The sequence below is a fragment of the Cibotium barometz genome, chromosome 16 (assembly GCF_041138505.1).
Source record: "Cibotium barometz isolate CiBa-2024 chromosome 16, ASM4113850v1, whole genome shotgun sequence".
In the NCBI taxonomy this organism is placed as follows: domain Eukaryota; kingdom Viridiplantae; phylum Streptophyta; class Polypodiopsida; order Cyatheales; family Cibotiaceae; genus Cibotium; species Cibotium barometz.
In genome coordinates, this window is record NC_141061.1 from 8,590,138 (window position 1) to 8,617,925 (window position 27,788).

At 42.5% G+C, this 27,788-nt stretch overlaps 1 pseudogene across 1 annotated transcript in view; it reads left to right on the forward strand.

Moving 5' to 3' along the window:
* Window positions 1-27,466, forward strand: part of LOC147630335 (protein ZINC INDUCED FACILITATOR-LIKE 1-like) — an 81,052-nt pseudogene extending 53,586 nt beyond the window's left edge. Inside the window, exons 16-19 of the transcript XR_015267623.1 lie at window positions 9,920-9,964; window positions 11,171-11,259; window positions 26,845-26,888; window positions 27,002-27,466. The product of XR_015267623.1 is annotated as a protein ZINC INDUCED FACILITATOR-LIKE 1-like (transcript). The remainder of the gene's footprint in view (window positions 1-9,919; window positions 9,965-11,170; window positions 11,260-26,844; window positions 26,889-27,001) is intronic.
* The last annotated feature ends 322 nt before the right edge of the window (window positions 27,467-27,788 follow it).

Genomic DNA, 27,788 nt, shown 5'->3' on the forward strand with positions numbered 1-27,788 from the left:
ATCTGGTCACTAGGACCGCTCAATAGTCATCTGGCCATCTAGTCACATTGACCGCCCAACTATGAAATCCAATACATTCATCTGGATTATCTAGTCGCAATGACCACTCAACAGCGAAATCCAATACATTCTCATCTAGGCCATTTGGTCGCAATGACTGCCCGACTGCGAAATCCAATAGAAACATTTAGGCCATCTGGTCGCAATGACTGTCCGACTACGAAGTCCAATATAGTCATCTAGGCCATCTAGTCGCAATGACCGCCCGATTGCGAAGTCCAAGATATCTAGCATCGTTGCCGTCAATGGGTCATCTGGCATCGTTGCCTCCCATATACGAATCTCGTTCGGGCATCGTTGTTGTCCAATGGGTCATTTGACATTGTTGCCTCCCATATACAAATCTCGCTCCTTGGGCTATCAAGCATTGTTGCCCACCCAAACTAGAGCATGTCCAAATAATCATTATATAAGTAGGATAATGATCAATTCCAATCCAATATATATACAATGAAAAGGGCTAGAGATACAATCCCTCCCTCTTGAATATGTCTTGATCACAAGACGTCGATATACCTGTACTTCAAATATATCTGGACAAACTACTTCCTCATAAGCTCGTAGTATATCTGGATAGTCCTTGAAGTACTTCTTTGGCATCCATTTCGCATCCAATAGAGAGAATAATTCTTGAATTCCAAGAGCAACTTTCTGACCACTGTCTTTCCTCTTTTTCTCACAGAATGAAACTCAATCTATTCTGGCTATTCCACCCCTGGTGGATCCTTCAATAGAGGCTCCTCTTGTACATGGTTTTCATAAACTGACATGGAAGGCATTATACATCCTCCAATGATCTGAAAGGTCTAACCGATGACATACATGGTTGATCTTCTTGGTAATCCGAAAGGTCCATATACCATCATTCCCTGATTTTGGCAATCCAAAGATAAAATCCATAGCAATGTTCTCCCATAGAGCATTCAATGGGTGCAATAGTCCTGCTGGTGTTTGTCAATCAATCTTGACCTTCTGGCAAACCAAACATTCTCGAATCATAAAGTTCAATGTCCTTTCTCATAGTATTTCAATAAAAGTAGCTCTCCAAAGCTTGAAGTGTAGTCAAGGTGTCTCTATGCCCCATGTAGGAAGAAGCATGACACTCTTCCATTACCTTGGCCTCAATTCCTTGTGTCACACATAACCTGGGTTTGCATCATAAGAAAACCCTACTTGATGACATAAAAAAGTCACCAAATCTCTAATCTGCATTCTATTTCAAAACATCTTTGAAATCCTCTTTGGTAGCATATGGATCCTTTATCAAAGTGACATCCATATGGTAACCCACAGAAACCGCATAGCTCAGGGAGTCTCCAAGATAATGCATCTGCTTCCTTGTTGTCCTTGACATTCATAGGCCACAACATGGCCTGCTTGATTCAAGAATGCTCCAATGCAATCGCATCATGTTCAACGACAAAAAAGGTCAGAATAACCAACACCGGTCCTTTGCTAGCATAAAGTCTCGGTGCTTCAAAAGAGTTCTGTTTCAGCTTTGGTCCACAAAGATTCCACAGCTTTATTTGTTGAAACATGCAATGGGCTAAGCACCACTGCAAACCATTCATCGAACTTCCTGGCATGATGTCAATCTGATGATCTTCCAATCTCTATGGCTTCTTTGCCTTCCTTTCCGTTGCCTGTCCTAAGGAAACTGCATCTAAGAGAACATACCTAGGAGTAGCTTCCTTGTCTCCTCTATGAGAAATAGAGCAGGTAGCTCTAGATCCTTTTGCAATGGTGACTCCTTTGGCCCGAAGATAGGCTTTAGTAGCTTCAACCCCTTCGGCTTCGGTGGCTCAATCCTTCATGAAATCTTCAAACATTCGAGTCCTTCTTTGGTCCTTTTCCTTCCTAGCTCTCCAAGCTATTCTTCATCTTGGAGAAACTATTTGAACTGTTGAAAGTCATGGTACTCTTCTGATGCCATGACCGTGGTCTCATGAGGTAACGGATTGACAACCCTAGTTCCCATCTTGAAGTTCTGCATTGGTCTCGTAATTATTCCCTTCATTGGGCCCTTGGTCTCCCTCTGCTCTCGACATGGCTCTGTCACCGCAAGAAAGTTTCTTCAAGAGAAATCCTGCTCTGATACTACTGTAAGCCCAACTGGGCGTGCCGTGTCAGACTTAACCACGTGTCCAAGAGATAAAGATATAGAGAGAGAGAGAGAGAGAAGGGAATAGGGATCTTGCACAATACACCACACTAAGCGAGGAACAAGCCCAGCTCCCTTTCAAGAATTTATTCAAGAACAATCCACGGGCACGCTAGCCAAGATCAATACAATCAATGAATACAAAATAAACAGATATGCCGATGTAGGATATCCAAGTTGATGTTGATGTCTATGTCTAGGCACGAGATCTCTGATGCCGAGCACACCACGAGGATGACCACCCAAGTATCTCTCACCGGGCTAGTACCAAATCTAATATCCAAATCCAAAGAATCCAAGTCCCATGAATCCAAATCCAAATCCAATGAATCCAAATCCAAGTACAAGTCCAAGTCCAAGTTCTAGTTCCAATCCAAGTTCTAGTCTAATCCAATGATCAAGTCCAAGCTCTAGTTCCAATCCAAGTCCTAGTCCAAGTTCTAGTTCCAATCCAAGTTCTAGTCCAATCCAATGATTAAGTCCAAGCTCCAGCTCCAATCCATTGATCAGGTACAAATCCAAGTCCAAGTCCAAGTCCAAATCCAAGTCTAATTCCAAATCCCAAATCCAAGTTCCAAGTTCCAAGTTCAAACTCCAAGTTCCAAATCCAAGTCCAAGTCCAAATCCCAAGTCCATCCTCCAAGTTCCAAATCCAAGTCCAAGTCCAATCCCAAGGCCAAGTTCCAAGTCCAAGTTCTAGTTCAAATCCAAGTTCTAAGTTCCAACTCCAAGTCCAAACTCCAAGTTCCAAGTCCAAGCTGCAAGTCTAAATCCAAATCCCGAATCTCAAAGTTGGGCGAGTGGCGGCAGAGGCTGGGGGTGAGGGCGAAACTAGGTGGAGGCCGGGCAACGGCTTGGCAAAGTTGAGCGGCGGGCTGGCTGGGCTGGGTGATGGCCGGGCTGAGCGGGGAGGCGGCAGCTCTAGGGCAGCTGAGCTGGGTGGCGGTCGGGCTGAGCTAAGCGGTAGCGGTCACGAGTGGATGAAGATGAGGGTCTCCTTGCTCTCCATAAGCTTGATGCCCAAAACAAGAGGGCTCTAGCTTCTTTTATACTTGGGGAAGGCCTTGCTTTTTGCCAAAAGCAATACTTTATGTTTTGCTTTTCTCTTTTTGCTTTAATATTTTAGTAATAATAAAATATTGCTCATCTTTTGCCAAAGTTCTTGATTTATGCTTTTCTAGCTTTAGGGCCTTGGAGCTGCTTTTTGGAAAAGCGGCCTTTAGCTTTTTCGTTCGGCTCAGTCTCCTCTCTCCAGTGGTACCCTTGGCTCATAGTCAACTCAATTTGACTTTTCTACTTTTCCCTATTTTTAACCAAAATTGGTGCTTTTTCCTGTGCCAACTTCATGAACCTTGTTTCCATGCTTTCATCAATATGTCCATGTGTCTAGGCATGTGGTCCATCATGTGAAAAAGAGCTAGGAGGGCCAAATAGTTACACCAAAGAGATATCGATGCCCACCTGGCATCCGATATAGCGGACTGGAGCGCCCCTCGGGATCCATTGGAAAGCCTCAACTGGGCACCAAGTCAGAACCACTTGATTTTTGCTAGTTGATCTTCGCTCCTGATGAGTGACGAAACACCTCAATCGCCTCAACGAATCTCTGGAGATTCCCCGCATCTCCGGATAGGTATGTTGATGTGTCATCTACAAACTCTAAGTCCAACAGCTTTTCCTAAGCACGGAGGGGGAGACGCAATCCTTGGAGTCCCATCTCCTAAGCGGAGAGGAAACTGCTCATGGCCTCGGCAACAAATAGGAAAAGGTGGACAGCACTGCCGGACCAAGCGAGAAAGGGGGAATCTGTCACCTCGGGCTCCCTGGGTGAGAACCTGATTGTGAGAGGCTGAGTAAAGTCCTAAACACCACGGATCCTCTCCACTGGGAACCCCATCCAGTGCATCGTGCAACTCCAGAAAGCTCCAATCAACCCTATCATAAGCTTTCTCAAATTCTAGGAGGAGCACTATGAGGTCCTGCTGCTGTAGCTTGGTCGAGCTGTCGCCTTCTAGAAAGTGAAGATGTTGTCTAGAATGCTCCAATCCTGAACAAATCATGTCTAAGTGTCATGGATCAAGTCAGGAAGGCAAGGCTAAAGCCTCCGGCTGATGGCCTTGACGGCTCTCGCATGGGGGGGTTAGAAACAATAGTTTCATCGTGGCCTCGCAACCTACGAAGACCACCTCTCGGCCTATGGGGGGCTGCAATCTCTCAAAGAAGTCCCCCGTGACTCTATCTCTAGCCTAGATCCAAAAGGAAGCTCTGGCATGGTACCTGTACTCCACCCTCCTCTCCTCGATGGATCTGATCTCGGTACGGGCAGCAACAAGCTGACTCTCAATCCACGAACTATGGGGGAACTCTCCTAAAGCCGCTCGAGAGAGGCAAGAACCCTCCTCGGACTTCTCTCCTACTCACGAAATCCCTCGAATTTGCTCCGTGCTGCCTCCTACAAAAATCTGTTGATCTCACCAAGGCCCACATCCAAGGTGCTCGTGGTAGAGCCTGAAATAAAATCCAATCCCACCCATATCTGCTTTACCTTGTTGAAGATCTCCAAAACCTTATATGAGGCTGTCCGGAATCCTAGTGCTTGAGCCTTGCATGCCTGTCTTGCCTCCAAGGGTCCTCTAAAGACAGAATAACCGGAGTGTGATAAGAAAAAGTGGTGCCCGCTAAGATGCCGATCATACCCCCGCGACCGCAAGACCACTCATCCACATAGAATTTGTCAAGTCGAGAGAGGTTGAGGCCGATGCTCCTCCTATCGGACCGCAAGAAGCACAAGCTCCTGGGGTTGTGTCCAAACTCTAGAAGATGCCAAGGGTCTTGTCCCGTGAGTGCCAGGATCAACTCCTCCCATGCAGAGTACTCTGTGCATGAGATTGTAATCGTGCCTCCTCCAAGTCTGTCCTTTGCTGACTTGATCGTGTTAAAGTCTCCACCCGTGCACCAAAAGTCAGCCCAAGGAAGGGCCTGCACACTGTGCTCTGGAAGATGGCTCCACCTGCTGCGGCGTTCGAAGCATAAACATTGAGGGAGCCCACACAATCCTCTTCAATTACAATGGTAACCCACTACGCTCGCCCAGAGACTATGACACATGAGCTTGTCACTGTCGGCAAGAGCTGCTCACTGATAGAAATACAAACTCCTCCCTGCATCCTCGAGGGACCGAAAGAAGGAGACAAAAAAGTGTGGCTCCTGCCTGGTAAAATCTTCTTGCAGCAACAAAGGGCTCTGGAGGCAAGAGAAAGTCCCTGTCGCATACCAAGGAACTCGTGGCGAAGGTGTGGAAGGACAACATGTGCTTTGAGTGCAACCAGCCCGGCCATCACTATAGGGATTGTCCAAAGAAGAAGTCTTTGGGGGGTAAGACCTTGGTACACATTACGGAACTGTAAGGTAACTCTTTGATCTGTTCTGTTGAAATTCATCATCTGGATAGTAGTTGTTGCCAAGGATGTCAAATTAGTGAGTCTGTCTTTGGTCCACATGATCTCCTCCAAGCAAAGGGATCTATAGGTGCCCATCAAGTGCAGATTCTAATTGACGATGGCTCTACTCACAATTGTATTTCTTCACGTTTGGTGCAATCACTCCGGCTACCCATGGTGGTAGTGATCACCGTTATGTGATCAATCTTGCCAGGGTACAGACATGGAAGTGTTGGATCAATTGGTGCCTAGCTGGCAGTCCAAATTCAGGACTATCGGGAGGCATTGTACTTCCACATCATGAACCTTGACAGGGTGGACGTGATCTTGGGAATGTCTTGGTTTTTTGGTAAGAGCGAGACGATGATGTTGGATTATCAGTCTCTCAGGCTTTCGTTTGTTCATGACAGTGAACTGTAGATAATCTGGGGTGATGTTCCTCATGGATTTTGTGATGTTAACTCAACCTAGGCTTCGGCTGAGTAAATATATAAAACTCTTTTTAATCCTAATTGTGAACCATATTGTTGTTTTCATGATCTTTTCAGTTCTGAAATTTTTTTAAGATCATGTGCGTGTGAATATAACTCTATCTCAAGAAGTGAAGTTTCTAAAGAACAACAAATTTTATTGTAAAAGAGTTTTGTGATGCATTTCAGAGTGAGTTACCAGATGATCTGCCACCCAAGAAGGACGTTCATCATGTGATTGAGCTATTGCCTTGTAGTAATCCCATCTCCCGGCAACCTTATCAGTTTAGCCATGAGGAGGAGGATGAGATTTCTCGGCAACTTCAAGATTATCTTAATAAAGGTTTTGTTCGGTCTAGTAAGTCTTCGTGGGACGCTCCTGCTAGTAGCATGTGCTTCTGTGTAGGCTTCTATGTAGATTACAAAGGCTTGAATAAACTCACTGTTAAGAACAAGTATCCTTTGATGACCTAGTAGATCGTCTTGAGGGTGCTAAGTATTTCACCAAGATTGATCTATGGTCAAGCTATCACTAAATAAGGATTAAACCTGGGGACGTGCCTAAGAGCGTGTTTCGGACGCGCTATGGCAACTATGAGTTTTTGGGTTGACCAATGCTCTTGCTACTTTTTAGCAGGTGATGAATGATTTGTTTCATCCATATCTGGGAAAGTGGATTATTATCTTCTTGGATGACATATTGATTTATAGTAGGTCATTGGAAGAGCACATACAGCATCTCAAAGTCGTCTTAGAGATACTCAAACGAGAGAAGTTGTATGCGAAGGAGTCAAAGTGTGATTTTTTCAAGTAGGAACTCTTGTATCTAGGTCACAAGATCTCTATTGATGGTGTAAGGATTGATCCAGATAAGGTTTGAAAGATGATTAGGCAGGTGAAATCATTTCTTGGTTTCACTGGCTTTTTCAAGTAGTTCATTGAGGCTTATGCCAAAATCGCTACCTCTTTGACTCAGCTTTTAAAGAGGGTGAGAAACAAGAAGAAAAAAATAAGTCCTCTGCTGGCTTGGAGTGACCGGTGTTTTAGAGCACGGAAGGAGCTAGTCACCTCAACACCTATATTGCAAATCGTGGATCCTAATAAACCTTTTGTGGTCGAAACGGATGCCAATGATTATGTATGCAACAAGTGTTGCCTTGTTCTAGGATGGGAGGCCCATAGCCTTTGAAAGCAAGATGCTTTCAGATGCACAAATAAGGTATCCTACCCGAAAATCTGGAGACACTATTTGTATGGATCTTGATTTGTGGTCTGGACGGATCACCATGCATTGAAGTTTGTTTGTGATCAACCTGACCTGAAGGGTTGAGAATCGGAAAGCCAAATAGGTTGACTTGATGCAAGATTTCGACTTTGAGATCCGTTACCGTAAGGAAGCAACTAATCGGGTTGTTGATGCCCTTAGCAGGATCCCGAGGTCAATACTATCTCTTTTACTGAGATAACGATTGACTTCTATCTTTCTCTCAATGGGTGTTACCAATATGATTCCTAGTTTGGTCGAATCTGGCAATCGGTCCAATTCGATTACATTCCATGAGATCCCAAGTGTTCCGAACACTCCGATGAGTGTTGCTAAGAGAAAGATATTGGAAAAGTGTTCCATTAGAGGTGGATTACTATCCAAGGATGGCAAGGTTTGTATGCCCAGTGATCTGGACGTCCAATCTTTGATATTGCATGAGTGTCATCACACCTAGTGCAGGACACCCGGGCATATGTAGAACCTTTGCCTTGGTTGGCCGGCATTTCCATTGGCCACACATGAAATCCTTTGTTGAGGATTATCTTTGGAAATGTAGCCAATGCGAGGGTAATAAAGTTAAAAGGCTTAGAGCTGGAGGGTTATTGCATCCTTTGCAAATTCCTAGAACAAGTGGCAAAGTGTCTCAATGGATTTTGTAGTTGGATTACCCCGGACTAGTAGGGGCCATGATTCAATCTAGGTCATTGTTGACCGATTGACGAAGGTGGCTAGATTTATCCCTGGTCGTCGGTAAAGAGTCACGAGTTGACTCAGCTCTTCATGGAGCAATTGTACAAACTCTATGGATTGGATGAGGAGATTGTCAATTACCGGGATCCCAAATTCACTGCACAATTCTAGCAATCAGGGTTTCCCAAAGTGGAAACACACTTGAGCATGTCATCTTTGAATCATTCGGAGTTGGATGGATAGACCAGGCTATGGAGGATATGCTTAGGGCGTATGTCTCCAAGAGGCAGTCTGAGTGGGAAAGGTATCTCCGATAGATTGAGTGCTTATAACAGTAGTAAGCATGAGGCTGCTGGTTTTAGCCCATTTATGCTTATGTACAATTATCAGCCAAAGTCACCCATTGCTGTAGGACTACGGAAGGTCAAGTTGCAATCAACAGTAGATTTCTTGCATGATATGTTGGATATGCTGAAAGTTGCAAGGGAAAGCGTAAAGAGTGCTCAAGATCGTGCTCAGGATTACACCAACTAGTGACGGACCTCGAGAATCTTACATGAGGGCATGTGGGTATATCTCAAGGTCCCAAAGGCCTCTAAGATGATGAGAACTGGAGAGCATTACAAGTTATCTTTTTGATGTTGTGGTCCTTACGAGATCACAAAGAAGATTATTGATGTGGCTTACCAGTTAGCACTACCACCTTGTGTTTCACATCAATGTTAAAGGAACGTCTGGGTGAAGGGGATGAGATTGTGCCAGTAGAGGAGATCCCTAATCTCAAGGACATGACCAGGTATATTCGAATCGAACCTGATTTGGTTCTAGATCAACGTACTAGACGGTCTTAGCATACTATCTATTCAAAGTACTTGATCAAATGGAAAGGATGGTTTGAGGTCAAGGCTACATGGGAGTCCAGTGCGTAGTCTAAAGAGTCGCTTCCTTGGATTTATTGCTAAGGACATCAATGGTTCTTAAGGGGGGAAGTATGTTATGTCCCAAGGCTAACCAAGGTTAAGACCTTCATGTTAGGTTAACCATAGGCATATTTATTGGGGGTAGGTAGCTATTATGAGACGTGTGCTATATTTGGCTCCTAGTTTATAGGAGTCCTATATAAGTGACTTTATGAGTTAGTTTGAGAGAGAGCTCCTCAAATGTGGACTCGAGGCCTTGAGAGACTACTCCATGCTTACATCCAATGGGTGAGTTCTGGTGGTATGGGATGCCAGCAGGGACTTTGCACATGGAGCCATATCTCTGATGCTACTATCCCCCTGTGCTTGGGGGTGAGCTTGAATGCCTCTCTGGTTGGGTGGTGAGCTAGGTGCCCGAGTCTTTGTGTTTTTTTCCTATTTGTTAATACTTAATCGCAGGGTCTACTAGCCTGGGCTTGACACTCCATATGCTGCAAATACAATGGGTGTCATGAACATGAATACCCTCGAAAACTCAGCGGAGGTGTTGTGTATCGGAACTGGGGGATATCCTAAAGCAAACATCTCTAAGCTATGCCCTGATGGAAAAGTATAACAGGATCTGCTCCCCTGCCCTCAAAAAGAAGCCAAGGGCCAGACTGAGTCAACCATGCAATAGCACCCCAAGTAATATAGATAGGATCACTCCTCAATCTGCCCAAGAGCTGGGCTTTGGTAAATTCTAATACCTTTTGGTTTGATATCTCTCTTTGTATGATTTTATTTTACTTAATAAAAGTTTCTTTTCTGAAAAAAAAATATATACAATCTGCATTGGTCTTTTTTTTTAATGTCACTTTCAAGACAATTTGTGTTACTTTTAAATCGTAAGTTTGGTATGTTTCATGCAGGTTTGCGTAGTGACTGGGACATTCATTTTGATCAACAATTCTGTGGTAATCTATCTTTTTCAACCCTTTTTGAAGTCTAGGCATCATTTGTCTCACCTTTATTTTAGCATACAAGGCATAAAATTTCCCACTAGGCATATTGAGTTTGCTTGTATTAGATTATGTTTCACAAGATTTATAGCTTTTTTAATGCATTTTACTTTTTGTTGAAAGATAGCTCTGTACAGGCATATATTGTTAGACTCAATAACGTGAATGATACTTTGAGTATAAGGGAAGGGGAGCAATTTGTGCTCAAAGTAGAAATCTCTTCTTCCAGGTGACTGCCGAAAGAGAAGGGGGGGAGGGTGCTGGACTTGAAATGATGCACAAGAGCTCAACAAAAGCGGTTTTGTGGAGTTAGAGACAATATATGTATTCAAGGGTTTTTTCAATTCAAAACAAAGGAAACGTTATACGGGAGGAAACTTCAAATGTAGGGGAGTATCTTGAAAATTTTAAAATCCATAGAAAGGGGTGTTTAAAACACCCTAGAATGCAGATGTTGTATGAAGTTTTTATTTAGTGAACACCCGGGGTCTCTTCTTGAGAGAGAACAAGGCAACAGAATAGCTCATCAATCAAACATGACATACTTAATCAAGTTGCAAGTAGTGCCACATGTTACTGCCCCTTTCTTAAAAGAAGGGGATGTGGCTTCAAGCATTCAGGAACTTGTGAAATCTAAGATACAATAAATAGGCTATAATGGGCCCTCGAAATGGTAGACTCACCGACCTATGTAAGGTAGTTATCCTAAGGGAGAGTGAATGCACAGATCTAGTCCCCATTGCTCCGTATCTCTTTGGCACAAATATGACAAAATATGACAATATACTATACTTTTAATCTAATGCTTTTTTACCTATACGTTGTTGGTAGAACCTTTAAGTGGATGCTATAGGCATCTCTGACTACATCACTTCTTATAAGTTTGTACCGTATTAGGTCTCATGGGCCTTCACAGACAATATTGTATCTATGATGTTGGCCTTTTAGGCACCTTCTAGTACAGTAACACATACACATTTGGTCTAAGACATTTGGACCTTCTAAGTACCTATGCACACCGACACGTAGGTGCACTTATAAAAAAGGATCTACATAACAAGTAAAGGAATTTTTTCTTTGAAAAATTAGAAATTTCATTACGACAACACTTGGGAGTCTGCCACTATATCAGCCAATAAACTCGACTTTCTTTCTTCATAGGTGTCTGCTCAGCGTGGCGTTGCGAATGGCATTTCTATGACCTTTATGTCACTTTTCAAAGCCATCGGTCCTGCAGTTTCAGGAGCCTTGTGAGTAGATCTTTCTTGTTTTCTCTCTTCACATCAGGTAATTTTGTTTAATTTTTTTGTTACATCTGTATGCTATTTGTCCTCATGGCAACCAATACCCCAGAAGAATATATATATATTTTTAAAGTTTGTTTTTGCCTACATATGGAGCCACATTCATACTTCGGACATGTAACAAATATTTTTACCAAGTTTTTAGAATATAAACACATGATGGCATACAGAGACCAACATTGTTTATGGGTTGTGTAAGATGGCATTCCCACGGAAAAGAATATGTAGCTTTGGAAAGATCAAATAGGCTGTCAGAGAACTTGGCATTTAAAAAATGTACTTGTGGTAAATGTGCACTTTTTTCCCACAGGGCTCAACTGATTGGACTTATAAAACTTAGCCATAGTGTTTGTACCTGGCACAGTTATGAATTTCTCACAAAATATGGCCAAAATGTCATGATGACACTTGCTCAAGTCAAGAGCTTACCTTAGCCTTTGCTGAATCATGTGTCGTTTGGCCTTTCCTTAGAGCCGCAATTACAACTCCCAATGTGGGTGCGCTAGCTCAGCCATCGAGTCCTCACTACGTTGTCACACAAGAATGCTCCTTTGCCAATGGAGTGAAGAAAGAGCTCTCTTCGCTTAGATAGAGGATTGTCCTTTGTGGGTCCTCTCCCACAAAAGGTGGGGGAAAAAGAAGCTAATGCAAGAATCTAGCATACATGAATCCAATAGCATACAATTAAGCAAGAGTAGAGAAGAGAAGAGCTCACGAGTATTCTATTGCAAGGGAATAATTGTGTATTGCTTAGTGTCAAAAATGACTTGTATACTAGTGGCTAGTTTTCACACTAGGCTTGCCTAACTTTAAAATGGTCCGGCCACTATTAATAGTCTTAAACAAGTATGTACATGCAGTCATTAGACTTTTCCTATTTGACATTAAGCTCATGGTAAGGCGACTTTATATGTTCTAGCACTGTCTTACAAAAGATAAGTGCACATTCGAGCAAGTAAGATGGCAAAGTGTCTTGCGGTAGGTCGCGCGAGTGATATCATGTTAATCCATAGAGTGGTTAATAAAATCCCCTTCCTAAAGGTGACTATGTCCTTATGTCGCCCAACTCGGTAGTGAAGCTGTTGTCAGGGTGGAAAGGTGTGGATGATACGCCATGAAGTTGGCGTGCAAGGTTAAGTGGTATGGTTTGGGACCAATCCGCAGCCGGATGCAAGGCATATTGGTGATAAGCTTTGGGTAGCTCTGGTGGTAGGCAACTTGTCGAGTCGGCATGAAATCCAGATACAAACATAGTCACAAGAAACGTTTCGAGGTTTTTGGGGTTTTGTTTTGAAAGGTTTCGTTCCTCGGCTTCGAAACCGCGAGGTTTCGAAAAATCAATAATTTCATAAAGTATAAATACTTAAAGAACTTATAGTAGCCATCTAAAAACATTGTGTAATTGTACTAATGAAAAGAGAAAGAGAAAGAAAATGCACGCATAATGGAGTACCACATGCACTCAAGGGAGTATCACCATAGCCATGGAAGCTTGGAGCTCCAAGAAAGTATGATTGGATTAGTCAAATAATTAGATGTCCCTAATTACAATTTGTTCACTTTTATACTTGCCCATCTTTTCACACTTAGTAATGTTGGGCTCCCATACTTTCTCGGCCATATCCATGCCCATGGGCTTCCCTTATGTCCAAGACCAAGCCCCCTTCATTACAAACCATCCCCACCCAAAGGTTTCATCCTCGAAACCATGTAGAGAACAATGTATGGACTATGAAAAACCTTCTTGTCTTCAAGCATGAGTGTGGAAGTATATTCTTTGCAATCCAAAAGGCATTTCGCACAAAAGAACTCCATGTAAAGCTGTCCACTTATTTTATGTACATATGGACTGCTCTCTATGATACCCATAAGCCCATGGAGTCTTGTTGCACCTTGCTTTGATTGACGAGTGATGAAGCACACCAATGGCCATGGCTGTTCATACAGTAAATTTACAACAATGACACTCTTCATACCATCATCCCAATCCATGCATATAATTGTCCAAAGACACCATACAGTTGTACCCACTTTATCCACTATGATCCCTTGCTCAATGCTTATAGAAGCTCCGGATGGTCTTTCATGAAGCCTTCGGACTACCAAGAAGCTTCTTCATTAGGTAAGCCTCTCCACTTCGCAAGGTACTCAACAATAGACCTACTACGAAGGTGTCTTTCCCTCATTCTTATCACCTTCTCCGCCACATATTGAATCATTCCCTCTTCATCCATAGGAGGCAACTCATTAATTACTTCCAATTGAGGTCCCACATACTTCTTCAAATGTGACACATGAAACACATTGTGGATCCTCATGGTAGAAGGTAACAACAATTGGTAGACAACCTCACCAATTCTTCTCAACACCTTGTAAGGTCCATAAAAGCGATGAGCAAGCTTTGTATTGGTGTCTCCCTTCAATGAAGCATACCTTGTCGTAGGGATTCTTAAGAATACATAATCCCCTTCTTTGAACTCCACATGATTCCTTGACTCATCGGCATATTGCTTCATTTGGTTTTGTGCCTTAATCATGTTATCCTTGCACCTTTGCAATATTGCACACATCTTTTCAATCTCCTCTTTGGCTTGAGGATTCACCTTTTCCTCATTGAATGTAATAGAAGGTACATGCACCTTATACCTATACATGGCTTCAAATGGAAACATACCAATACTCATGTGATAGGTGTTGTTATGACAACATTCAGCTCAGTGCAACCATCTATCCCATGAAGCTTAGGTGTCATAACAATAGTGTCTCAAATAGATTTCGAGCCACTTGTTCACCCTCTCGGTTTGGCCATCTGTTTGTGGATGATAGGCCGTACTTAGAGTGAGTGTAGTCCCCATGGAATCAAAGACACTCTTCCAAAAATGGCTCATTAACTTGACATCCCTATCACTTACCACTTGCTTAGGCATTCCATGCAACCTAAACACATGCTCCATAAATTGTTGAGCCACCATAGAAGCTGTATATTTCATCTTTGTGGGTATGAAATGAGCCGCTTTTGTCAATCTATCCACTACAACATAGATGCTATTTCACCCTTACTTGGCAGTGAGCAGCCCGGTAATGAAATCCATGGTTGTGTGTCCACTTTCCTTCCAGAATAGGCAATGGTTGCAACAATCCTCCCGGCAATTGGTTGGGATCCTTGTTTTGTTGGCAAGGCAAACACTTTTGCACATAATCATGCACATCCTTCCAAAGTCCTTTCCAAAAGAAACTCTTCCATATCTTATCATAGGTCTTGAACACTCCCAAATGACCCGCCAATGGTAAAGAGTGCATCTCTTATAGGATTCTCAGCTTGAAGGATGAGTGAGGGACCAAATAGACCTTTCCCTTGTACCAAAGCAACCCATTTCGCACCTCAAAATGTGGATATTCATCACATAACCCTTACTGTAATTTCTGAAACATTGGACTAGACATGTCATCCACCAAATACTCCTCTTGTATGTATCTCATGAATCCAATCATAATGCATCTCCGAAATGGCATGTATAGTGCAAGCCCACATCCTAGAAAGTGTATCCGCCACAACATTGTCCTTTCCCGCCATGTAAGAGATCTCGAAATCATAATTTTGCAAGGTAGCAAGCCATCTCTTTTACTTTGGAGAAAGGTTTTGTTGGCTGAGGAAGAATTGGATTACTCGGTGATCGGTCCTTACTTTGAAATGTCCACCATACAAATGGTGATGCCACTTCATATTCATCTTGATGAGAGGAACACTCCTATCACCCTCAATCACCACTTTGAGCACCCCGATACCTCTCTGTTTTGACTTTTAGCTGAAAGTCAACTATGTGAGGTTGGCCACCCAAACGGTAATGGAATTGGGAGCTTGTTGGCTCATTTGGAAGCTCTTAGGTAGTGCTCTTCGGCTATGTAAATACCTTGAATTCAGTCCACACTGTCTTGGACTGAATTGAAACTTTCAGTCAGACCAAACTAGTGTCCTTTGTACCCTGAAACGGTGTCCAAATCAACCACTTGATGACTTGTTAGATTTGCCTTAAGATGCCCTCCCTTGAGAGATCTTGAATGGTTTGGAACCGTTTGTATTCACTGCAGAGTGTAGGAAAATCACAAAAATTCAGCCATAATCCCCCCACAATACGGACCAAATCTCAATCATAATCCATTAGCATTTGCCCAATGTCCAATCATGACATAATGTCCTCCTAAGTAATCACAACCAAAAGCATACACTTGCCAATGCAACTTTTATGCTTTAATCACTACCAAGTGTTGATAGCATGCTCAATCAAGTATCATTTGGCTTCAATAGTCTCGGCATGCTTGTCCTTTGTACCCTGAAACGGTGTCCAAATCAACCACTTGATGGCTTGTTAGATTTGCCTTAAGATGCCCTCCCTTGAGAGATCTTGAATGGTTTGGAACCGAATTGCACTTTTGTATTCACTGCAGAGTGTAGGAAAATCACAAAAATTCAGCCATAATCCCCCCACAATACGGACCAAATCTCAATCATAATCCATTAGCATTTGCCCAATGTCCAATCATGACATAATGTCCTCCCAAGTAATCACAACCAAAAGCATACACTTGCCAATGCAACTTTTATGCTTTAATCACTACCAAGTGTTGATGGCATGCTCAATCAAGTATCATTTGGCTTCCATGGTCTCGGCATGCTTGCAATGTAATCAAGTTATGAGTCGGAAGGAGCGCTTTATGCTTGCCGATCTCCCAGCCAAGCCTTCCCACCCTCGTACCTAGTCCGAATCTAAGCACAAGTTGGGGCTAAGTCTTCACATCCAATGTACCTAATCCTTTGCCACTTTTCCAAAAGCACTCACGACAAGGAGAGTTCATGCCATGCTCTCCCCGGGCCTCTCCTCCAATGCCCGAGGTACCCTCACAAGCATACTAGATGCTAGGAAATTGAAGTGAGAGTACAAGTCAGGTGTATGTGGATGTAACTTCAAAAGAGAAGGTAGGAGCACTTACAATGTGTTTAGCATGACTCATGCTATTTTCATATTATCAATTACAATGAGCATGTACTCATGCTTTCCTTCAATCACCATAGTAGCTCCGATACACCAAATCACATCCAAATAGCATCCAACACCATGTGAATCAAAAGGCACATGATGTGCAAGAATTAGCCCAAAGTAAAGGCTCCCAAGATTAATGCAATCATAGGCTCATGTAGGCACATACATGCACTTGCTTTAGGCCAAGTTTTGGCACTAATATGAAATCACATACCACTGTTTTCATGGACAGCACTTCAGCCCTTTGCCTTCACTCCATAGCCATCATTAACGAGCAAGACAATCATTCAAATGGCCAATAGAAGCTTCAATAGACCAATGGCTACATAAGATGTGATGCTTGTTTAATGCCAAGCAAAGGCACATGAGAAGGCCAAAATTTTTCATAAATTTCAGCCCAGCTGTACCATACTCTTGCATCCCCAAATCACCTCAATAGTAGGCACATTGATCATGCAAAAGCCTTCCAACTCATAGGCAATGCATACCATCATTGCATGTGGCATTCAAAGACGTGAAGCAATGGCATTCCAAAGATGAAAGCAATGGCATTCCAAAGATTAAAGCAAGGGCACTCCAATGAGCTAAAATGCAGCCTTAAGCATTCAAACGGCGCACATTTGAAACCCTAGAAGAAGAAACGGCCAAACCTCTGCAAATCATTGCTTACATCATGGTCAAATCCGCCGCCCCGTCATGTTGGAGAAGGTGTTGTTGGAGCCCATAGTAATGGCGATTCGTAGGTAGAAAACGTGCTGCTCACAGTCCTTGTTCATATAGTTGTCGCCTGCTACATGGAGCTCTCCTTCTTCACCTTGCGAGGAGCAGAGCTAAGAAAACGCAGCAACAGTCCTTCACAGTCAAACAGCGCTAAGAAAAACGCAGCAACAGTCCTTCACAATCAAATGGCACCATGAAAAAAAAAAAGGCAGCAAGCAAGCCTAAAATACGTGTAATTAGCGGCGATTGAAGGCTATTAAAGTTGATTTTCCTATAGAAAAACGGGCTTTAGAAAACGTGAAAATTTCCATGAAATTGATGGTGAAACAAGGATTTCTTGTGATCAAGTTGAAGAGGGGATTGATTACTACCAAAGCCTTAGGGTATTGCTAGTTGATCTCTGAGGTTGAAGCCCTAATTTCTCCTACATCAAACAAGAGGAAGACGGAAAAGTAAAACGTTTTTTATTAACTCCCTAATCAAGATTAACAGTTTTTTCCCAATTTTGGTTCCCTCATTCAAATTTGGAGTGGCGGCCTCAGATTTTGGTCCACAGTGACCCATAGCCCCCAAAAGCTTAGAACAATCCAAAAATCAAAGAAATTTCTATCATCCCACAATCACCATATCCATTTCTTGATCAAGAAATCAAGAAAATCAAGAAAGTAATAAAAATTTTCAAGAAACTCAAGAAAGATCAAGAAAAACAAGAATTCCAAGAATCTCTCAAATTTTCTTGAATCTAAGATGGAAATGAATCAAAGACATGGCTCTGATACCATTGTAATGATGGAAAGAGAGAGAAAGATAATGCATGCACTCAAGGAAGTACCACCATAGCCATGGAACCTTGGAGTTCCAAGAAAGTATGATTTGATTAGTCAAATGATTAGATGTTCCTAATTACAATTTGTTCACTTATATACTTTCCCACCTTTTCACACTTATTAATATTGGGCCCCCATACTTGCCCGGCCATATCCATGCCCATGGGCTTCCCTTATGTCCAAGACCAAGCCCTCTTCATTATAGTAATGATGAAAAAATGATCTCTTCTTACACATCTCGACAAATCGTCCTTATTTTGGTGAGACATTATGGCAATTTTTCTTGATTAGATGCCAGAAGTGGTTCAATCACGGACTCTTAAGAAATTGAAGAAGAGAAGGTAGAAACTGAGAAAGATTTAAGATGTTGAAGGAAGAAAAAGGGGAAAGAAGAGAGGAGAAGACGAGAAAGGGAAGGAGGGAGGCTGGAGAAATTTGGGTGAAATTGCTGTACTTGAGAGATTTCAAGGTTTTTAAAAACCATTTCAAAGTTTCAAGATTTCGAAAGCTAGAATAGGTTTTTTTGTTATTATGGATACAAAGTAGAAGTTTGTCATGCGAGGCCTCCTTTTGTGGAAATGTCTTGGGTGCTTCAAATGTAGGTGGTTGTTAGTAGAAGCAGCACGCGTCGTGTGAGTAGCGAAATGAGCACCCCATGGATTATTTGCATAGGTAGATGGTGGTCCGGATCTTCTTGGCGCAACATAAGATTATGCCCCAATCTCATAGCGTGATGCCTAGAGATGGGGCTTCTTCGTGGCGAATACGTCGGCCATGGATGGTGGTGAATTGGAGTCGAAGCAGAGAGGTTATATTACCTAAAGCGCTTTGGAGATAACTACAAGATCATGGATAGTCTGTTTCTGGATAGTCCACCGAATGCTCTGGAAAGGTTCCTCCAAGGTCGATTCAGTGTGGTAGTGTTATGGTGTTACAGTGTGGCGGTGTGGCGGGGTGACACCTAGAGATGAGTCCGGCCTAGTGCAGTGTGGCACCCCTTGATGGCTACGGCCCACCATGGTCTCTCCATCCAAGAATGTACCTGGACAGTTAACACAGGTGCCTGAGATATTGGTGACAGAGTCTTTGTGTATATTACATGTGTCGTGCATGGGCATTGGGCTAAAGGTATGCCCGTGTAGAAGCTTCTTCCGGTGAAAACTCCTACCTGCCACTTTCTTTAACACTTATTTGTCTAATTTCTTCAACTTTTACACCTGGTTTGGGGTAGAAAAATGAGTATTGATGTGTTATGAGGCTAGCCAATGAGGCGCTTGTGAATGAGATTGGGTTGTCCATGAGAATGGAAGAATTTAAGACATCCAATATTGCATGTACGTTGGTAAACTGCGAGCTATGGGTGACTTGCCGGACAAGGCCGAATGGATCCGGGGGCTTCTTGAGCCTCTTCTTGAAGTGTTGGTGGTTGATCGGTCGTCTTGCGTGAGCATGGTGATGTCAGTGGAAAGAAGTGAAGCATTACAAAGCGGCTTGGGGGTGAAATTTTAGAATGCTAGACAATGCCGACCTTGGCGTGTGCCTTTGCATTGAACCTCTTGGGCGTCTCTACCTCGCTTGATTAACATGGTTGTAGGCGTGTTTTATGCCTTGGAGAGATGCGGAGCCCAGTTGATTCTTGGACTTTTGTTGGCTTCGGTTACATTGCTGGCTCCTCTCCTTGGTTAGTTTTTCTTCATGGTTCTCTTCTTGGGGAGAGATTCTCTCTCTCTCTCTCTCTCTCTCTCTCTCTCTCTCTCTCTCTCCACATTTTCCTCTTGATGACTGGAGGAACATCATTGTTCTACTTGTTTGTCTCATAGGCCAATTTTGGCCTTTTGCAGACGTTAATATATCCTTCCTTCTCTCTCTCTCTCTCTCTCTCTCTCTCTCTCTCTCTCTACATGGCACTACCTCCATTTCAGTATAGCAACATTGTGAGACTAGATACTAAGAGGACTTGGCGTTCACTCATTCAACCCCTAGGGACGAAGATGGCCTTCTACAGAGTCATCTTCTTTGCTTGACAAAGGACGATTGAAGAGCTATTGTTTTGGCTATTGTATATGCAGATTGTTACTTAAGTTTGGCTTGTGTGTAGCCCCACTATATTATATGAGCTTGGCCACCTTCCGGAGTGTTGTACTTGCATACCCAACTCCTTTTTTATTATTGTAAATAGAGCTTTAGCTCTACGCAATGGAATTGGAGAGGTTCTTCTTCTCACTAGCTATCTAACTTCTTTCTCTTGCTTTTAAAAGATCTTATAAATGCACCGAAGACCAAGATTCACTCCCTCTCTCCTCCTTTTCAACTTCCATTTCTGCGTATTAACCATGGACAACCAAGGCATAAGGAGAGGAGAGAAAAAAGAAATCTTAGATTTATAAAAAATAAGAGGATTTTTAAAATCCTTTCGATTGACCTTTTGGATCGTTTGTATTCGATTGACCCTTTGTATTCCGGCTTCCATTCCTGCGTTTCGCTTCTTAATGTCTTTTACATATACCACAACAACGCACAAGGTGAGTACTAGTATATATATATACATATATGAATATATGTGTGTGTGTGTGTGTGTGTGTTCATATTACCTAGGGGTTTGCATGCAATGATTGGACTACTGATCACTCTTTTAAGTGGGTCCAAAGTCATGTTATTTGGGGTACTATAGCCGGTGTAGTAGACACCGCCCACTGATGATGGACCTAACATCAGAGGGAATATTCCCTAGGAATATTCTAGGGAATATTCCCTTAGGACCCCAGCTAACGCTCGTATCCCTGACCATCTACTAACCATCATCAATGGTCATAATAATGATCCCATCGGCGTCTAAGCCGGGGCTCCCACTAAAGACATATGCACCATGGCTACTCCTCATAATGGGGGCCTAACAAATGTGCATTATACATCAAAGTGAGATACATGCTGAGAGGTGGGCATTGAGTGTATACTAACATGTCTAGCCCTAGGGCCATTCTTGGGTACATGGCTTGCAAGAATTGCCTTGGGGCCATTCTTGGATGCCCCAGGGCAATGGTAATTCCAAAATGGCTTTGAAACCATTGTAGCATGCAAGAATGGCCCTAGGGCCATTCTTGGATGCTGAGGGAAACTCTATTGTTGCCAGCTACTTTGGATGTAATTGAATGCGAAGATCCTAATGAGATCCTAATAAATTGAGAAAGACGGGATGCTAAACGCATGACCTAATCCAAGCTCTAACTATACACTTGCTATGGATGATACCATGTTAAAATTCATAGTGCCTACGGTGGCTCATAATAAGTAATGCACAACAAGATTGAGAGTAAAGATAATTAAAACTTGACTAAGATATTTAAAAGCAAGAATAATGAGCTTATCTCGAGCTTATAAAGTCACAATCATCATCTCATTACATTAGAGTTGATTCAAGTACATCTTTTTATAGCTCTCATGGAGCTCCCGAATCACAAGCTATGTGCATCCTTGTGCCATCCCTTGAGTTAGGACCCTTAGTCTTTCTTCCTTTCTAATGTGCATACTCTCCCCCTTACTCTACTCATGTTGTACCTTCACACATTTCTATTTCAATGGCCTTAGGCTCAAGATCCTCTCGTAGCTACCTTTTTTCATCGCTCATAGCCCCCACCCCCTACCTAATATGCACTTTTTTACATCCGCACGTAGGCAATGCTGCAAAGGAAACACCTTTGTCGAGTGTTTAAAACTCGGGACCTCTTGCCTGTACCACTTGATCTATCCCCTGATTGGCTAACTATTATATTTTTTGCACTTGGGAAGGTCCAACTTGCAAACAAATTGAAATTGAAGGAACACAGTTTTTTTTTTTTCAAAACATGAATTTCTTAAAGGAAAACCTATATCATGAAGAGCAGCTGTTAAGTTTTCCTCCGCTATGTATAAGGTCGAAAAGTTATCAGACCCTAGTCATGATGAGCTAGTGAATTCTTGAGTTAACACTGTTTAATTGTGAAAGCATCTTACGATCTCTGACCTTTTGGATTGAGTCCTTATTGAACCAACTATGAAGGAGCCCTAACACTGGCGGACAGCTTTCGGAGCATGTCAACGCATTCCCTCCTGCGCTTCTCCTCCTCGCTTAGCTGGTCGGAGGGTCCGGCCAAGAAGTTCTGCACCACTTGGCCAATTTGCAACCGAATCACATGAAGGAGAAAGCCTTGCCAAGAGCTTTACTCCTTCTTGTGCTGAAGAAGAAGCGAAGCTTATTTGTTGGCTGTAGACGCATTTTCCATCCGGATCTCTTTCTGCCACGATAGTGAGAAGAAGAAGAAGAAGAGCCGCCCAGCCGAACTGTACTGGTTGTTTTGTTCGCTGAGCTATTATTAGTATTGGTGATGGTAGTGGGAGAAGCTAGGTTCAAGAGGTCTTCCTGATCCAAGAGCTTGGTGTATAATCTCCTGTTTGAAGAGGTATACGACACACTCAGCAATCTGAAAGCACACAGGGCCATATTAACAGTCGACCAATGCAAGTAGAAGCAATGAGAAGCTTGCACAGAAGTACACACTCAATTATACAAAAAAAGCCTCCCTGTTGCAGGGAGTTTTTTTTTTAATTATTTGTGGGAGAGAGAAAAAACAAAACTCTAGACACACAACACACACTCAATTATACAAAAAAAAACTCCCTACAGCAAGCCACACCGGCGCAGCCTGCTGCATGGAGTTTTTCTTTAATTATTTGTGGGAGAGAGAGAGAGAGTAATCCCTAAAATACACCTTCCATAACAAGTCATGGGATCTGTGTCAATCTGTGGATCATTTCATGACCAACTTCAACATAAAGCTCTCTCTCTCTCTCTCTCACACACACATACACATCACACACTCACAAAACTCTTCAAAAAAAAATTGCGGTCAATGAGCGGGAGAGTGAAAGTGAGAGAAAGATATTGAGAGTTAGAGCTTTATAAATTAGAAGTAATGTCAGCATTTACACCCTCATTAATGACCTCTAGGCGTTAAGTACCATTGATTGTTTTCGTTGGGTAATGCCCCACATTGAATTCGAATAACATGATCCCTAATCGTGCCTTAATATTTTTTTTGTACTCAGTATGGCCTTTTCCTTCTTCTTTTTTTCTTGTATTAGAATATAAAGTTTAACATTCATTTATATAAATCTTTTTTTTAACACAATTTATATTTTTATATAAATCTTTCTTGCTAATATTACAATTCAAGAGTATATTTATTAAATACTTATTTAATATGTGTATAATACATTTGAATGGTTAAATTTCTATTTGAATTATTTCAATTAGTAAATTACCTCTCTCAAAACTATGTCATGTTGATTAAAATAAATCAAAATTTGAGATGGGCACATAGGGAGGTGTTCCGCATTCAATATTTCTATATTTGAGGCTACCAGCCATATTTGCCAACAGATACTTCTTGTTAGTCACGACCAGCTATTTGCCAACAAATCCTTCTTGTTATTTGCCAACAGTTCTTTCTTGTTTCTTCTTGTTGCCCTGCCACGGATTGCTCAGACTGCACTGCAATTAGTAGAAAGATCGCAATCTTTGGTCCGTCTGCTGGCCAAAAACTGGTTCTTGTTTTTCATGAAACTAGGAACAAAGCATGGTGCGTCATACAAACAAGTGGATATGACCGTCGTACCAAGAGGATCATAAATTGTTGTGTCGTAAATGGAGAAATGCACCATCAGAGAATGCGGCCGAGATATGCAAAAATGAAATTAGAAAATTTTGGCTATCAGGTCATGCAGTACAAGGAGAGATTCCGACCTTGGAGACTTGGTTGGCTTGGTGGGATGTAAGGGCATCTCATTGGGGTGCGTGGTTCGTGACTCAAGATGCTTTTGGTTTTTTTGTGCTGACCACAAACCTCGCCAAAACTAAACATGCAAGCATGCGAGCTTCTGTGGGGTACAAGTCTCATATCTCATTGTATGAAGCTACGGGTGCAGACATGGCATTGACCGTGTTGCAGAGTGTTAAGTATAATGCATACCTTAAAGGGTTGCGAACATCAACTGGGCTGAGCATTCATGATTTGACGGAGAGATTTTTCAATCAAAATGTGGAAAGTTCATCTGGCAAGAGATTAGTGGACATGACACATTCATCAATGCAAGAGATGGGCATCAATAGTCCAGAGATGAATCGTGCAAATATCAATCAGCATAGTGTTCGCAAGAAAAGACCAATCTTCGCTGATCCTCGTGTGATCTTGGAAGATGATAGTCATAGACCAGAGTACGAAGCCCTAAGTGGGAGAAGATGCAATGTGGCAGCATGACGGAGTTGATATGGGATTTGGCTATTGCTGTCAAGTAGATTTTGTTGTGGCAGCCTAATCATATGCAGTAGTTTTGCTCGGAAGGCATGGTAGTATGGTTACAACTTCTTTAGTTATCAACTCCGGTGTTATGCTAGGTGGAGTGTGCCTTTTGTGATGACATATCTTTTGTTGTGCCGTCTATGTTATTTGCGTCTACTTTCTTTGCGACAATGTAATATTGTGATGAACTATTTTTTGTTGTGGCATCTATGACATATGGAGTAGTTTTGCTCGGAAGGCATGGTGGTATGGTTACAACTTCGTTAGTTAGCAACTCCGGTGTTATGCTGGGTAGAATATGCCCTTTGTGATGACATATCTTTTGCTGTACCGTCTATGTTATTTGCGTCTACTTTCTTTGCAACAATGTAATATTGTGATGAACTATTTTTTGTTGTGGCATCTATGTCATATGCGACACTGTTGGATGAAAATCATTGTGATAAGGTTACGACTTCATCGTTTGGAATGTTTCGCTTGGAGTTTTGGGTTCACTCGGAAAATCTCGCTCGGGGTTTGGGAATCCCTAGACAGGATATGCCAACTTTGTCATACAGAGGCTGAGACAGAGGCCCACTATATATGCCGGTGTACTATGAGATCAGGGGGAGGTTCCAATGCCTCTGCCGAGACGGATTTGGACCACTTTCCATGATCCCATATGGATTTGCCAGACCAGAGATGCTTGGGGCTCTTCCTTCTGAAGCTCCGCAAACACAGAGACTCCTTATTGCGGCCGAGACTAGCAGCACCCACCCGAGGACCAGCGCAGAGCTCTCACTAACTTCTTCCAGACTAGAGCTCCGAGAGCAGATCCACCCACTACACTCGACCTCCAAGTTGATGCACAAACCTGGCTGAGAGAACTGACACTAGACAGAGCCATCAAGCTATGCAGAGCCCGACGCCCCCAACCCTGAGGCCCCAGCCCATGCTCGCATCACCGCTATCATTTCCCACCACCACAGGACTTTCTCCTGTTGACTCAGCTTTACTACATTGGGTCCCATGATGCAACGCCCTACACAGGATATTTTAGGGTGATGTGAGAGCTCAACGCTCCTTGTATTGGGATCGGCTTTGGCATTTCAGCTCTTGTTCCTTTCTTTTATTTTTAGTGCCCATGATGATGTATTCCATGGACATGATGTAATCTTTTGGTCTCAATGGTCATTTTAGGCACCAGAGCCCACCTAAGGGAATCAATTGTCTCCGTAGATGCAGGATGGACGGGAAAAACAATATACATTGTCCAATCAAGCTGTTTTCTCATGAAGAAAATACAGCAGAATCCAGATTTGTACAGGTCACACCTTTTGGAATTCGATCTTGCGATTTTGAGTTGCTGGAAAGCATTTTGTATATCTTGGAATCTCTTCCTGCAGAGCTGAGTTGTCACTCACATGCTGGTCAGTCTAGCCTGTTCTTAAATATCCATTTTGCAGGCATGGTAGGGTTTGAGATGGCTCGTAAAGCGTTAAGCTACTAGATCAGTGTCGTTTCCTCAGAAAAAGGCTCCCAGCTGAGACATTCAATTCCTAGAGGTCTACAACCCACTTTTTGTCCTCGGAATTGAACGTGGGAAGATTAATGATATGGTAGCCATCATTTGGTCCGTTCCACTTTTTGGGGTTGAAGCACTAACCATTGCATTAAGTACGCGTAGTTAATCCTCCAACCCATATGGCAATCATGGTACTGTACAAAATGCCCTGCACCGGTGCTTAAAACTTCCTACTCGGAGGTGCCATGTAACGTGTGGCCATGAACTGAATATGGTGTATGCAAGGATGTGTGTATGTGTGTATGTATCTTAGTATAGGTAGTGTATTTAACATAATTACAACTTTTAAAACTCTTAGGGATTAGGGGATGGCTTCTTGGAGGCCTTTCCCTTTAGAAAATGGTTAGCCCAGTTAGGAGTGAGCCATTTTCTAAAGGAAATAGCTGATTAGGGGCCATGCCCAGCTGTCAAGGATTTGCTGGCGACCCGAGGAGCAATGTGCACCACAGAAATCAGACTACCCTAACAGTTCAGAATTGTTGCAGACAACACTGCAGAAAGTGCACAGTTGAACGTTGACCGTGGAGTTTCCCAGACCTAACACATCAGCATGGTTCAGAATGTGCACAGTTGATGTTGACAGTGTAGTTCGCTCAGACCTCACACATCAGCATCGTTCAGAATGTTCAGGGATTCCGTTTTTTTATGGCAATAGATTGTATGGCTGGCATTGCTCCTCCGCTGATCCTGACCCTGACGAACTAGAGACTGATCATGTGGACACCTGTTTTGCATGATTGGTCACCTGCATTAACCAGAAGTGCGCAGAAGTGCATCATTAAGAATGGGTGGAGGTACCTACAACCTAGGGACATGGATTCAGGCTATGTAAAGACCATTTTCTACTATCACTCAGTAAAGATGACCACCCTCTATCAATTGATAAAGCTTCAGGCTACATAAAGAACACTTTCTAACACTCAGTAAAGTTGACACTTTGAAACTCATTTTCCATGTGCATTGACATCCACAGGGCACATTCAGGCCTGATCACAGAGAATATTACCTTTCAAATATCTCACTAACATTGTGAAGTTGGATCACAGATTCTCATGGGCGCAGGGACGAACTGATGCTTCTTTCCTTCCAGGTGAAGTTAACCAAATTTTTCTCTATGTTTCTCATTGTTGCACTACAAGCCTAGGGTCTTGCAGCAACAAAGCAAGGTGAATTGACATGAAGAGCATTTGTTTTGTTTTGCAGGCATGTGGATGATTTTTTCCATTTTGAATGTTTTCTGCTTGATCGCGCTTGTGGCCACTTTTGATCCAATACTTCCACGCTCCTTAAACCACCCCATAGTTGAAGGGCCAGAAAGGAGACAATATGGTGAAAATCTGGAACGAGTTCCTTCTTTCACCTTGTAATAGGCCATGATCAGTCACTTCAACATCCAAGGCAACTCTTGGAGGTGAAGGTTGCTATGAGACTTTCAAGGGAGGCATTATCACAAACAGTATGTATGAAGATTCATTTACTTCAGATCATTTAATCTATGGATGGCCCACCCAGCCATTCTTTTTGTTGCAACCACAAGGAGTATTTTATTCAGATTGAATCACTTCACAAAAGTTGTGTTCTATTGCTACCCATTCATTCTTTTGGTTGTTGTAAAGACCTTGCATGCCCCAATTCATTGAGTGGCCAATAATTTACAACATTAGTCCACTTGAACCTTTCTTGGTATTTAGAATGTTGTAGATGATGCCTTCTTCCTCTTAAGTATACTAGTCAAAAAGCGATATTTCTGTGTTTTGAAAAAAGCACCTCAAAGCAATTCCATCCTCCCCTGACCTTTTGTGTTTAGAAAAACCTTGGCTGTGTTTAGTCCATATGAACTATGTCAGTAGCAAAGTGTCAAATTATAAACAAATAAGTCTGTATAAAATATGTAAGAAAAAATATCGAATGCAATCACACTTGCCCATTGAAAATGTCCTTGTCTTTGGCTTTAATTCTTTAGATATCTTTGGTATGATGGAGTCACATG